This window comes from Acinonyx jubatus, chromosome A2, assembly GCF_027475565.1.
Source record: "Acinonyx jubatus isolate Ajub_Pintada_27869175 chromosome A2, VMU_Ajub_asm_v1.0, whole genome shotgun sequence".
NCBI lineage: Eukaryota > Metazoa > Chordata > Mammalia > Carnivora > Felidae > Acinonyx > Acinonyx jubatus.
Window position 1 is genome coordinate 127,903,184 of NC_069383.1, and position 12,305 is coordinate 127,915,488.

The 12,305-nt window shown below is 42.7% G+C and overlaps 1 protein-coding gene across 10 annotated transcripts in view; it reads left to right on the top strand.

Moving 5' to 3' along the window:
* Window positions 1-12,305, top strand: part of FOXP1 (forkhead box P1) — a 591,936-nt gene that overhangs the window by 195,573 nt on the left and 384,058 nt on the right. For 6 of the 10 annotated variants that reach the window (XM_027042474.2, XM_027042472.2, XM_053219064.1 and 3 more), the window contains exon 1: window positions 11,754-11,859. The exons of 1 other annotated variant lie outside the window; for it this stretch is intronic. The gene's annotated coding sequence lies outside the window, so the exon portion shown is untranslated. Of the gene's footprint in view, window positions 1-11,753; window positions 11,860-12,305 lie in introns of those variants that run through there. 3 more of the 10 variants (XM_027042471.2, XM_053219069.1, XM_053219060.1) reach the window with 1 other exon arrangement.

A 12,305-nucleotide genomic window follows, 5' to 3' on the forward strand; every position in this document is an offset into this window, starting at 1 on the left:
ACAACCCCATCACTTGATTGTGCCATCATAACGTTGCATCTCTTCTTCTCGTTGGCTGTAGTTTTAGGGTTCAGATAGTCCTTGAGCTCATTTTCTGACAGGTTTTATGGAACGAGAACGCTAAATCAATACTTTCAAAAGAGAGTCTTATCTTAATAGCGTATGTACAAAAATGCTTCTGTGTTTTAGTGGAAGTTACTCCGTTATAACCCTTTATGGATGCTCCCTGCTGAGAAAGCGTTCTGGAAATGGATGTCAACCAAGGGAGAGTCGTTCATTCCATACGTTTTCTAATTTCAAAAAATGTACACCATCAATATTTTTTCTTAATTGAACAGTTTGTTGAACAGACGGGTGCTTTAATTATGGTGGTCTAAATTTACACACATTGCAGTGGTATTTTGCTACATTAATTACCTTACTTGTCAAGAGTAACAGGTAATTACTACATCAACTCACCCTCCTGCAGTACATGGAAACATAACTTTATTTGAACAGATACAATAAACCAGGGTAGAGCCACCCTGCTCCTTAGCTTCCCACAAAGGATGGCTGTTCCCACGTGTTTGTTTCATAATGAGCCAGGTGGAGGTGAGCTCCCCTTTTCTTTGTCCATGCAAGAGGCAAGCCCAGAAACATTCATGGACGCCAAGCGCGTGTGGACTGGAAGGAGCCTTTGAAATAATTGAATGCATCAGACTTCTCCTTATGGGTTTCAGAGAGAGGGAGTGACTTTTCTGAGACCACACAATAAGTGAATTAGTGTCAGAACCAGAATTGGCACTGATTTCACCCCACCAGGCTGCTACAAAGTTTAGCGCATTTTAATGATTTTTTAAAAATAATTCTAGAAAAATCATTTGGTATGGTACACTTTGAATATTCATTCACTGCATCTCCCTTGCTTGAACTTCTCACCAATGCTTTGGCTGCGTCAGGAAGAGTATTTATCCTGTGTTCTGTTGAACTGCCAGGTACAACTCCTGTCATTCGATTTCCTCTCTAGTGTACTCGTATCAGCTTTTATGACAAGTTGTGTTAAAATTCTACTTTAACATGTTGTTGTTGTTGTTGTTGTTGTTGTTGTTTTGTAAAGGCGTGAACGTTTTTGAGCATATAGGATGCCCCTAGCAAAATTATGCAGCGTTCCCTCTTCTGGTTGCCATGGCGTAGAAAGAAAGGATTTTGTTAGCTTTTAGGTGTGGCGTGGAATATACACAATGACATAATAGAGGCAGACTCACTTAAAAGGCTTTGTCCCCTTTTTAGTCAAACACCCGTGACAAAATTACGAACTGCGGTTAACATATACTACTTACAAGTGGTTTTTCAGAGTCATCCAGGGTGGAGGAGCTCAGCTTGCAAAAAAAAGTTTACTACTCTGCTGCCCTTGCACCTGCAGCAGGAGTGAGGTGACTTTAAAGAGAAGTTCAAGACGTCGAGGGTTAGGGATACAACTTGCAGAAATTCTGTGAAATGGCTGGTAGGAGACGGTGGGCGTCTTGAGGTGGTTTGAGCTGTACGAGGATCTCCTATACCCTGCCTCCACCTCATTTCCTGATGCCTGAAATGCCGGCTTAGAGGCTTTATTCCTGTAACTTCAGTCTGTCTTGTGCATTTCGAATCCCTTTGGGCTCTGCAGCTCATTATATCATAGCTGAGAGTTACTGGGTTTTACTTTCTCCTTAGTTTTTGTTTTTTGTTTTTTTTTTCTTTTTGAATGAAGGATAGTATAGGCTAATTTGATTTAGTCATTCAGGCATCCGGCAGACCTCCCTTGAGTGCCTACTGTGTGACAGTCATTGGTGAGGGATATGGGTACCTAGTGAGAAGGGACACAGAACAGACCCCTGCTTTCCTGGAGTTTCCCTTCAAGTAGAGGGAGGCAGGGGAGGCAAATCGTGAAAGGAAGGAGCTGTATATTTCCACATAATGAAAATACACAAAGGAAATTTTATACAGCTCATACCTTGGGGGAAGGCTGTTTCATTCAGTCAGGAAAAGCATCAGACATAAGATGTAAGGGTTGAGAATGATCTCCATATACAAAAAGCTGGAGGAAGAACTGTCCGCTTAGGAGGAATGATGGGACCAAGCCCCAGGGTTGGGAATGAGAGCATGGTATAGGAGAGGAAGACCAGCGTGGCTAGCCGGGGGCTGGTGAGGATGGAGCTGGGCGGGTGTGGGTAGAGAGCAGGAGAGGCCGGAGATGTAATCATGGTCCTGAGGAGCATGCGTAAGGGCTGAGTCATCTTCTTAGACTGATGCAAAGCCCTGCAAGTTAGCCATTTCTGAGTCAGATGTCCGAATGAGCCACATGGATGCCCGCTGGAGAACAGATTGCAGAGCTTCAAGTATTTCCTGGGGAATAGACTTCCCTGGGAGAGAGGATGAAGTCCTCGTCCCCTGAGGTTGGTCAAGGAGCCCTGAAAAAGGCCACACTGGAGACAGACTCCACTCCACTGGTCCTGGCCTTTAGTGAATTAGGAACTCTGGGGCTAGAGTCCAGCAGTCCTGTTTTAACAAGCCTTCGGGTGATTCTGATGACGACTTGAGCCTTCATCAGGGGTTGGGGAGCCCCTTGGTAAGGGTATTAGTGCCATAAAGGACTTTCCACTTCTCCATACTCACTGTTGACTTTCTCCGGAAGACAGGACCCAGTAAAGAGGTACAGCCAAGTGGTCACCCAGTGCTAAGAAAAACACGTCCCCTTTGACCGTATTCTAGTGCTCTGTCCTAGTCGGTTTCTGGAGCTAAATAATCAATAAAACCCACTTTGTTTTTCTGAGGGCTAACTACGGTATTTATAGAGGAGGAGGTGGTTGGATTTTTAAGAGGTACTGCTGTGGTCTGTGAACTGAGTTGCCTCGTTTCTCTTGTTCCAATTTTCTCAGATCATTTAGAAAAGCAATTTCAGTGTGGATAACCCCTCTCCTTTCTCCCCGTCAGTGGTAAAAAAACAAGTGTTTTGTATTAAGTTACACCGTTGAGACACCTAGCAAAGGGTAATAATATTCTTTTTATTTCTGAATTACTCAATAATATATTTGGCCTTGTTTTTGTTTTGGAAGTCCTCTTTCTCCCAGGTTATGTTTTTAAAATCATTGTAGAAACAGAAGATTATTCTGGGGCCCAGTGTTTGTGCTTGCTCACATCTACTTTGACCAAGAGTTCCATTCGATTCTCCGATGGAAGATTCTCCTCATCCTCCACCCAGCCTCGGCTACGTGGCTCAGTCCTCCTCCCCTTCAGTATCTTCAGCTTGTAGATAATTTATGCTCTGGAGCCTTTTCTGAACTCTTGGGCATAGGGCCCATTTTGTTCTTAGGTTATTCCCATGCATTTGTGTTGGTTTCCCAGTAGACTGTGGGCCTCATGAAGGCAGAGGTGTTCGTGGTGTCACTTCCAACCTATGTCAGCTACAGACTCAGGGTTTGGCCCATGGTTGGGTTCTGGAAACCTAGATCTCAAGTGAATGCTTTCTCTCTTCGTTGATACTGATCTGTGACTCCATTTATCAGCAACAGAGTTTTGGAAGACGTAGTGGTGGGTCTTTTCTAAAAGAAGGATACACAGAATAATAAGGCATGGTACCACGGATCCGGATGGGGGGAGTGGAGACAAACCCCAAACGAAGTGTTTATTTAAGGTAAATCCTAATGAAAGCTGCTACAGGGTGTAAACTGTACTAGGCAGGATGTGGGGTGCTGGTAGCTTCTGTGACTAACAGCGCACACATTTTGGAAGCTTAACATGATAAAGGTATATGTGGGGCTCTTTTCGCATCAGTGTGTGTCTGCTCAGCCTCCCCCATTCTGCACTTGCTGCAAGGAGTGTGGGGTCCCCGTAGTTTTGGGGGGACAGGAACTGTATTTATCATGCTTGTAAGTGATGCGCCTTGTTTCTACTCGCATCTGAGTGACCAGGAATCAGTCATGTGGCCTCAACCTAAATGCCAGGGAAATTGGGCAATGTAATCCGCCTGTGTCCCCAGGAAGAAGAAAATGAAATGGAATTAGTTATCATGTGATAGTCCCAAACAACATGTTACTTTGGTTTTAGCCACTGGGCTTTGATCAAAAAGAAGCATAGCACCTTCTGTTTTTGTAGCCTGCTCATCAATAAATACCCTTGTTCTCCCAGAGATCAGGAAGAGTGATAGCCCTCAGAGGCATGTCACGAGGAGAATATCTTTCATTTAAATCCCAACCCGGAGCCCATCTTCCTCTGGGATTGGGCAGGGAGATTTGTTGATGAGCCAAGGCCGTAGCATGCTTTCCCTGCGCCATCCAATGAAATACTCTATCCCAAGTGGTAAATCAGTCTGACGATACACAGATTGGCTTTTGAATAACAGGCCCTGTTTATGCTCTGCCAGTGGCTTTTTCTGTTCTCCTACTGGAGGTGACAGGTTTGGAGAAAAGAGTTCACCCGTGGTGAGGACCACCTGAGCCCTCCCCACTTGCCATTGGTATTGGCTGGCAGAGCACCTATGCACCGAGAGTTAGGTTTTAAGGAGAAAACTAAAGTTGCTTTTGAAGACTTTGATTTTGTGTGTGTGTACTGATCTCGGTTTATTTTTGCCCAGAAGGTGATAGGGGAAATTTTTCATGATACATTAAGTGATGAAAATACGTACTTAAGTATTTACTTTGTGATGCCCTATTTTTTAAGTAAAGATATATTTCTTCTCGTACTGTCTTGCTGACCATGGTGGTTCTCAGGAAAGAAGCTGAAATCTTTATAGTCATCTGTCTCCCTTCTTGCTCTCCTTCCAACTCAGGGAGAAGCTTGGCTGGGCCAGTGGAGAGGTCTTCAGCAGCCAGATTATGAGGGCATTATAAAGGTCAAGGGAAGGGTTTTGATCTTTACTCTCAGAGTACTGGGGAGACGGTGAAAGTATGCAAGCAGGGAGTTTGTGCAGGGTGGATATGCTTGCGTGTGTGTGTGCATGTGTGTATCTTCCTGTCTGAGAGAGAGATGGATGGAGAGAGACAAAACAGTAAAGGATGATCCCACTTGCTGTGTGTTTTTTGGCTGTTGGGAGAAGAGCCTCCACAGGAGAGTGAGTGTGAACACAGCACGGTGCCCTTCTCCCTGCTGACGTGAGGGAGAGGTCTCCCTTTTTCTGCCCAGAAGTTACTTGTCAATCAGGAGCCTACCGTCCCAGCTGCAAAGCAGGCAGTGCATTTGGGGTAAATATTTATGAAATGCCAGGCTTGGTGATCAAGATGTATTTTGCATTTAATGAGCAAATGACTCGGAATTGTTTAAAGTTATTAAAAGACAAGTTGTCGTGTGTCGTCATGGCAAAAGGAGAGGGGAGAAAGTGTCATTATGTAGCAGGCAGTTTACTGACAGCTGTGATCCACAAGCAGTCAACTTCTTTAAACAAAGTTATTTACATATTTTTAAGGGCTCAAGTATAAAAATTTAATTTACTCGTGTAATCCCATGGGAAGGACTTAAGTAAGACCATTCAGTTGATTCAAGGAATCTGAATTGAGTGCGTAAGGGGCTATAAACCCTATGTTTGGGACATGAGAGATAACACAAATCTCTGCTCTCAAGATACTTCTGGTCTGAAAAAAAGCCAATCAGAAGCCACTGATAAATGAGTATAAATGTAAAACAGATGTTTCTTTTTGAAGTTCAGAGAACTTTTTCAGATTCGTTTATAACCGATATTTTCGATATTGCTTGTTTTTGAATACCAAACATACAAAAATTCTGAAGAAAAAATCTCACCTAGTCCCATTTCCTCCAGGGCACAACTGTTAGTTTTACTGTTTTTTCTTGTTTCGTTATTGACACCTACTTTTATATAGTTGGTACAGTTTTTCTATCTTGCTTGTTTCATATCACATTACAGCAAGCATTTGCACACATTTCCCTGTTTCCACTATCATTTTTAGTGACTCTAAAATGTTCTTTGTCAGACTGGTCTATCATTTACTGGCTTTTGTTCTGTTGTTACTGACATTTTAGGTAAAACAGATTCATAAAATTTGTCCATTTATGTCTAAAGCCACCTGGCACACTTCAGTCTTACAAGAAAACATTAATGGGGAACCGAGATTTTTAAAAAAAGCGTGTCTCTGTGAGTGTCTCTGAACTCTGCCATCCAAAAAAACCCCAAAAAACAAACAAACAAACAAACAAACAAAAAACAAAAACAAAGGCTGAACTAAAACCTTGTTACAACCTTACATTCTTAAGAGAATAATAAGGCAATACATTTGATACGTTATCTCTGTTTTTTGTTTTTTGTTTTTTGTTTTTTATCACTGGACACGTAGCTCCTATTCTGAAGCTGGTTAACAAGGTACATCCTGTAAAACCAGGAAAAGTGTTCGATTCTAATTTGGGAAGACTTCGTGCCTAATTTGGAAACTTTAGAGGTGTCATTTCTTGCTCCTAGCACTCATTCCCCTAGTGACCTCTTCAGTCTACATATTATTTATTTTGCTTTCTTTTACTATTGTTAAGAAGTCCTTAATATAAGGTCACTCTAAGGTGGCTGTTGTCTGCGTTACCTAAATGCAGAGACTTGTCTCAGCCGGTTGGGCAGAACCGTCAGCTTTTTCTTCTGGTCACAGAAGTACTTGGATTTTGTTTAAAAGGCATGGGATGCCTGTAAGAGCCTTGTACGGGCAGTGAGCCCTTTGACAGGTGTACGACTTATAGGGAAGAATGAACCGCAGGGGTAGAACTCACATGGAGACTGAGCACGGCCATCCACCTATCCCTTGAAACTTGGGCAAAGGAAGGCGATCAGATGCCGTGGGTGAAAATGCTAGCCCAAGACTATTTCCCATTATTTTATGTAGGAGAAATCATAATGTTAGGTGTCCGTATGTAAACTCCCTCCCCCACCAATCAATTTTCTAAAACAGGAGATGGCAGAATACAGCTCTCAGGACCAGTACCTGTTTTTGCAAATAAAGTTTTATCAGAACACAATACCTATTTGTGTTACTTACTGTGGTTACTTTCTTATTACAAGGACTTTGTTGAGTAGTTGCAATGGAGAACTTCTAGCAATTTAGTCTAAAGTATTCACGCTCTGGCCCTTTACAGAAAAAGTTTGTCAGTCCTTACTCTAAAATATGACGAAAGCATAGCAAATGCCGTATCTATCTATCTATCTATCTATCTATCTATCTATCTATCTATCTATCTATCTCTACTATCACATTAAAAATATAAAAATATGTAAAACATTGATTACCAAACAATGTGATCTCAGCATAACAATATGTACATATGTTTTAAATATGGCTTTTTCTTTTCACCAAGAACATCTGAGACGCATCCCCTTTGTTGCTCCCTTTTCAAAACCTCTACAGAAGTTTCTGACACAATACCAATTATATTGTAACTTGACACTTCCCCTCACACATTTCATTAAAAATGTTCTATTTAATTTTGGAGAATGTCATAGAACTTTTTCTTTTATAAGCAAGAGCTAAAAATGTTTGCTTTAGAAATAAGTATTTTCTATAAAATTTAGATATTAAAAGGCAAGAGGCATTCAATTAGGAAAATGTCAACTGGGTATACATTTGCACTGTTTGCTTGTATTTCACTTCTTAGAGGCTTGGTATTCGCATCTATAAAATGGGATCAGACCTCCTGACGGGGCTGTGAGATTAAGAAGGAAAGCTACGTACACCTGATGCATTTTCTGTTCATAGCTTAATTAGAGGAGCAAATAATCACAGCAAAAGTTTGGAATTTTTCCAGATTTACCATGCTTCTGTTTAGGTTTAGTGGCCTAGAGATTCAAGTATGATTTGGGAGCCAGGGAGAAATTAGAAAGCTCTATTTATTCAGGTTAAGAGATGCCAGTAGTTATCACAAACATTCCTGAACCTCAGAGCCTTAACTTGGTGCAGTTTTATTTCCTAAGCAGCTCAGGCTGGTGCTGGCTGGTGAGGGACAGGGGTGGTGGCTCTCGATTGTGTTTCTGGGCCCTTGGCAAATACCATCCACTGACTCCACCATCTGCAGGAACTGGGAGTTCTCCACTGGAGCTCTGGGTGCACAGTTAAGGGAGGAGGGAGGACATTAGTGATGTTCAGGAAACTTCAGGGTCAGAATGAAAGTAACATACCCACTTTGATCTATTTCACCAGAACTTAGTCACAAGGCCCCACCTAACAGCAAAGGAAGCTGGGAAATACATCCCTCCTCTGCATCCAGGAAGAAGAAATGAATTGATTGGCATCTAGCTGGTCTGTGCCACACACTGGCCATACCTTTTTAGGTTATTATGGAGGATGAATATTTAACCATATTTAAACTGCACAGATATAATCTGAGAATCTGTCAACAGGTCAGCTACCCCTGGAAATAGCATCATTTGGAGACAGTAGTGCCCATGAGAGAGTGAATCTCTATACTGGTTTAAAAACATGTTTAAAACTTAGCCTGGAATCTGAATCTGCTTCTCACATGTTAGGTGCGATTTATGTATTTTGACTTTTTAAAATCACAGATCTATTGTGAAGTTTAGAAATACGTACTTCTTCAAATTTTACACTCAATGACATTTTCATTCCCAAAGAGATCTATGTGGACCCCTACTTATTTTGCTGTTCTGTAAAATCAGAAGTCACACATAGTATTGAGTAGAATTCCTTATCAAGATGCCAGAGAGAACATTTGTTGAAATACTACCACTGTTACTTAATTCAAAGTGTACGTCTTCCAATGAGCCACATCAGGAGTGTTTTCGGTTCTTCAGTACCTCTAGTAGATAGAAGCATACCTTTTTTTAAAGTTACTCATTTTAAATTATGATTGTATGAATATTTTAGGAATATAATAACCATAAAATGAAGGACATTTATCATACCCAAATAGAAATTTAATGTAAAGTAGAAAGAACTTGATTGCAAGGTTTGGTAGCCTAGAAATAGGATGTATAAGAGGATGTTGAAGAACACTTCTGAAAAAACTCTCAGTAGGTACGGTTTCCCAATAGATTTAAAACAAGCAAACAAACAAAAAAACGAGGGTTGCATTTAGTGATGTTTGTAAAGATCACATTTGAGGTAGTTTCACCAAAGATCAAACTTTTCTAATGTTGCAAAAGCACATATAAGCTAATAAACTTTTTGGTCATTCCATGGAAAAACAACTTCCAAAAAAATGTATTCAGTGTCATAAATTTAGTGAAATTTATTTCAGATCGAAGTTGCTCTTGACCATATTGCAATCCAGTGGCTTCGGGCAAAAGTCAAGATTGTACCTGGACGTATGTGGTTAAAAATACTCCTTTTAGCTTCCCTGGTACTCCTGGCCTTTCCTAGTACCTGTCACTTTGTCGTTGGCGACGTTTGAGGCAGAAAACAACTCGAGTCGACAAGGATAGTTTTCCAGTCAGCTATTCCTTTTTCTCCAGTGCTTCTTTGTTGTACTGGAGTTCACATTTACTATTCATGAAACCCATTTTATCAGTGACCATATCAGACAAATGGAAGCTAAGCGCTGGTTAGTATGTTGGAAATAAACACGAGGGTTCTCATTAATGTCCCTGTCTGAATAATTAGTTGAGCATCGTGTACTGAGCAGCAGCGAAGGCGAGCTGCTTCTCACTGGAGCGACAGGCTGACAGCCACGTCTTGGAGTGTGGTCATTAGTGTGCCCCACCATCTATGTCATGTTACTGTGTCAAATTAGTTAGTGTCCCCTTAGGAGAGAAGCCGGACCCACAAATTATCCGCCTCCATCCCTGGAAACGGTGTTTGCGAAACCTGCGATCGAGTGTGAGCAAATTATTAACACGGCTCATAAATTAACTAGTTTACAGGCTTATAACATTTTACAAGTAGATAATAAAGGGTAGAAAAGTTTTCCAGTTGCTTTGCCCTGATGTTAGGGCTGTGATCTGCCGACTTTTCCTTGAGGAGCCCACGGCTGATAGGCTTTTTTAAAAAGGGGAGCAAACACATGGAGTGTCAGAACAAATGTTTGGGAAATGTAGACTTTAAAAGGAAGCAAGTGTGAACCCCCTGAAAACAATGTAATTAACTTCGTTATCTCATTGCTCTGATAAGTCGATGACAATGGCCCTCTTTCTTGTGGTGGCAGTTGCTCATTAATGAGTTCACCAATTAAGTTTGAACGATTACAGCCTTTGCCAACTGAAATCATCTTTAAAAATATTTTTGATGCGTTCTTACCCTGCACTTAAGCTGCCTCGTTGAAGAGCGAGGTTGCTAACGCAGCATGTTCAATTCATCGAAGAAGGAAGATGCTTAAGCCGTGATACATTTGGCAAACGGTTTACACTCACGTAGGCAGTGCATACCTAGGACACGTCACGTGGACCCATCTGGCCTGAGTTCATCTCTTACCAAGAAGAGGCGCTCACTGAGAACACCAGCCCTTAACCCTCTTCCGAGCTCTGGTAGACAGACAGCCCACATAGTTTCCGGAGCTACGACGTGACTATTCAAATCACGAGAACTTCATACACCTCCTTTTCAGTTTCAACTTCTCTGATGAGACTTAGAAGACGTGTCGCTCGTGGATTTTTGTCTGAGTTGGCTGTTGGGAGAGAACGGCACACGTGCACGCGGCGGATCTCAGGCTTTCTACTCATTCTGGAGTTCCGGTCCCCCGTGTTACGGTGGCTCCTGTCACCTTGAGGGCTGCATAGGTGGCATTATCGTCCCCAGGATCTATGCAGAAAAGGCCTGGCGTGCAAAACCTTGCTACCGGCTGCTATTCATAAAATCTCTCTGAAACTGCTTGAGGATGAGTTGACTTACCTGTCAGCGATTTCAGCTTCCTTGGAATTGGACTCGGTCAACGTTCTACTGATAACCTCACCAAGCCGTGAAAGCTCACAGCCTCCACCCGTGTGCACATACACAGGCTGGCTGTTGCCATGAGGAGGCCGTGTCACGGCCTCCCTGTTGTGCATTTGAAATGCAGCTGGAAAAAGAGCCATGAGCTGCGGCAAGTAAGGTTTGGTGTTTGGCTGCCAGGCGAGATAGCTTGTCCTTTTTTTTGTTTGTTTTCCTAAACAGGGTGCTTGTGTGCATGTGTGCCCACATATATTTATTTCCACTTGCCGTTTCTGCTTAGATGCATTGGGAGAGACTGAAAGACTCAAACCCAAGGCAGAATCCACATTTGGACTCAGGGATCTACCTGGCCCTTGTTTCTCAGGATAGGTTAACGCGCTCATTATGAGAATTTATCCTAAACAATGAAAGAGGACGGGCGTTAGAGGAACCCTTCCTTGTAAGTAAATGTCAGTGCCTTCACAGGTGACAGTTTCCCCAGCTGCATACCATTTTGCTTCCTTCTCCTGTGTTCTCTGATACTGAATTCAGCATATGAGCAAATGAAACGCCGATTCTGTAAGGGGAAAGGTAAAATAGACGCTTAGATACGTGACCGCATATTGGATGTTAAAGTTGCGTGTCCTCAAGGAATACCCGAGGCTCCTGTGAATGCCTGGCTTTTGAAGCATCACAATCGGGGCACCTGGGTGGCTCAGTAGGTTCGGCGTCAGATTTCAGCTCAGGTCATGACCTCACTGTTCGTGAGTTCAAGCCCCGCGTAGGTCTCTGTGCTGACAGCTCGGAGCCTGGAGCCTGCTTCGGATTCTGTGTCTCCCTCTCTCTGTGCCCCTCCCCTGCTCATGCTCTGTCTCTCCCTCCCTCTCTCAAAAACAAATACACATTAAAAAAGAAATTGGGACTCTTCAGTCAAACCTCTCCTCTTCTCTCTGCTTTCAGTGTCCCTCCGTGTGTTGCAGTCCTGTGGCATTATGCCTGCCTCCAACCAGTGACCCCCCCCCCAGCTTTTTATGGCTGTGAGACTCGTTAGAAGCTCAGGGTAAGTGGCAAACATTACTACTGTTGCATCCCGCTTAAGAACTGGGGTCCATCTTTGCAGGCGGCCCCGTAGAACGTGTGGTAATTTCTCAGAAGGTAATGGAATGAGTCATTATTAAGCCGGAATTCTACAGCCAGCAATAATAAGTTTGTTGTCCTCCAGGCTAGCTTTCTGGCTTACAAGAGTAGGATCTGTAACCTGGATCATATTCGTGGAAAGGTGATCGGATACAGGGAGTGCAGATTTTGTCTCTAAAACAGCCAGATGATAAGCATTGGCAGCCTCGTGGGCCACACAGTCGCTGTTGCAACTTTGTGGTCAACTCTCCCGATGTGCCATCCCAATCATCCATGCACAGTATGTACACAAGTGGGTTTGACTGGTTCAGTGAAACTGTTTCCAGAAACAGCCACTGGGCCATATTTGGCCCAAAGGCCGTAGTTTGC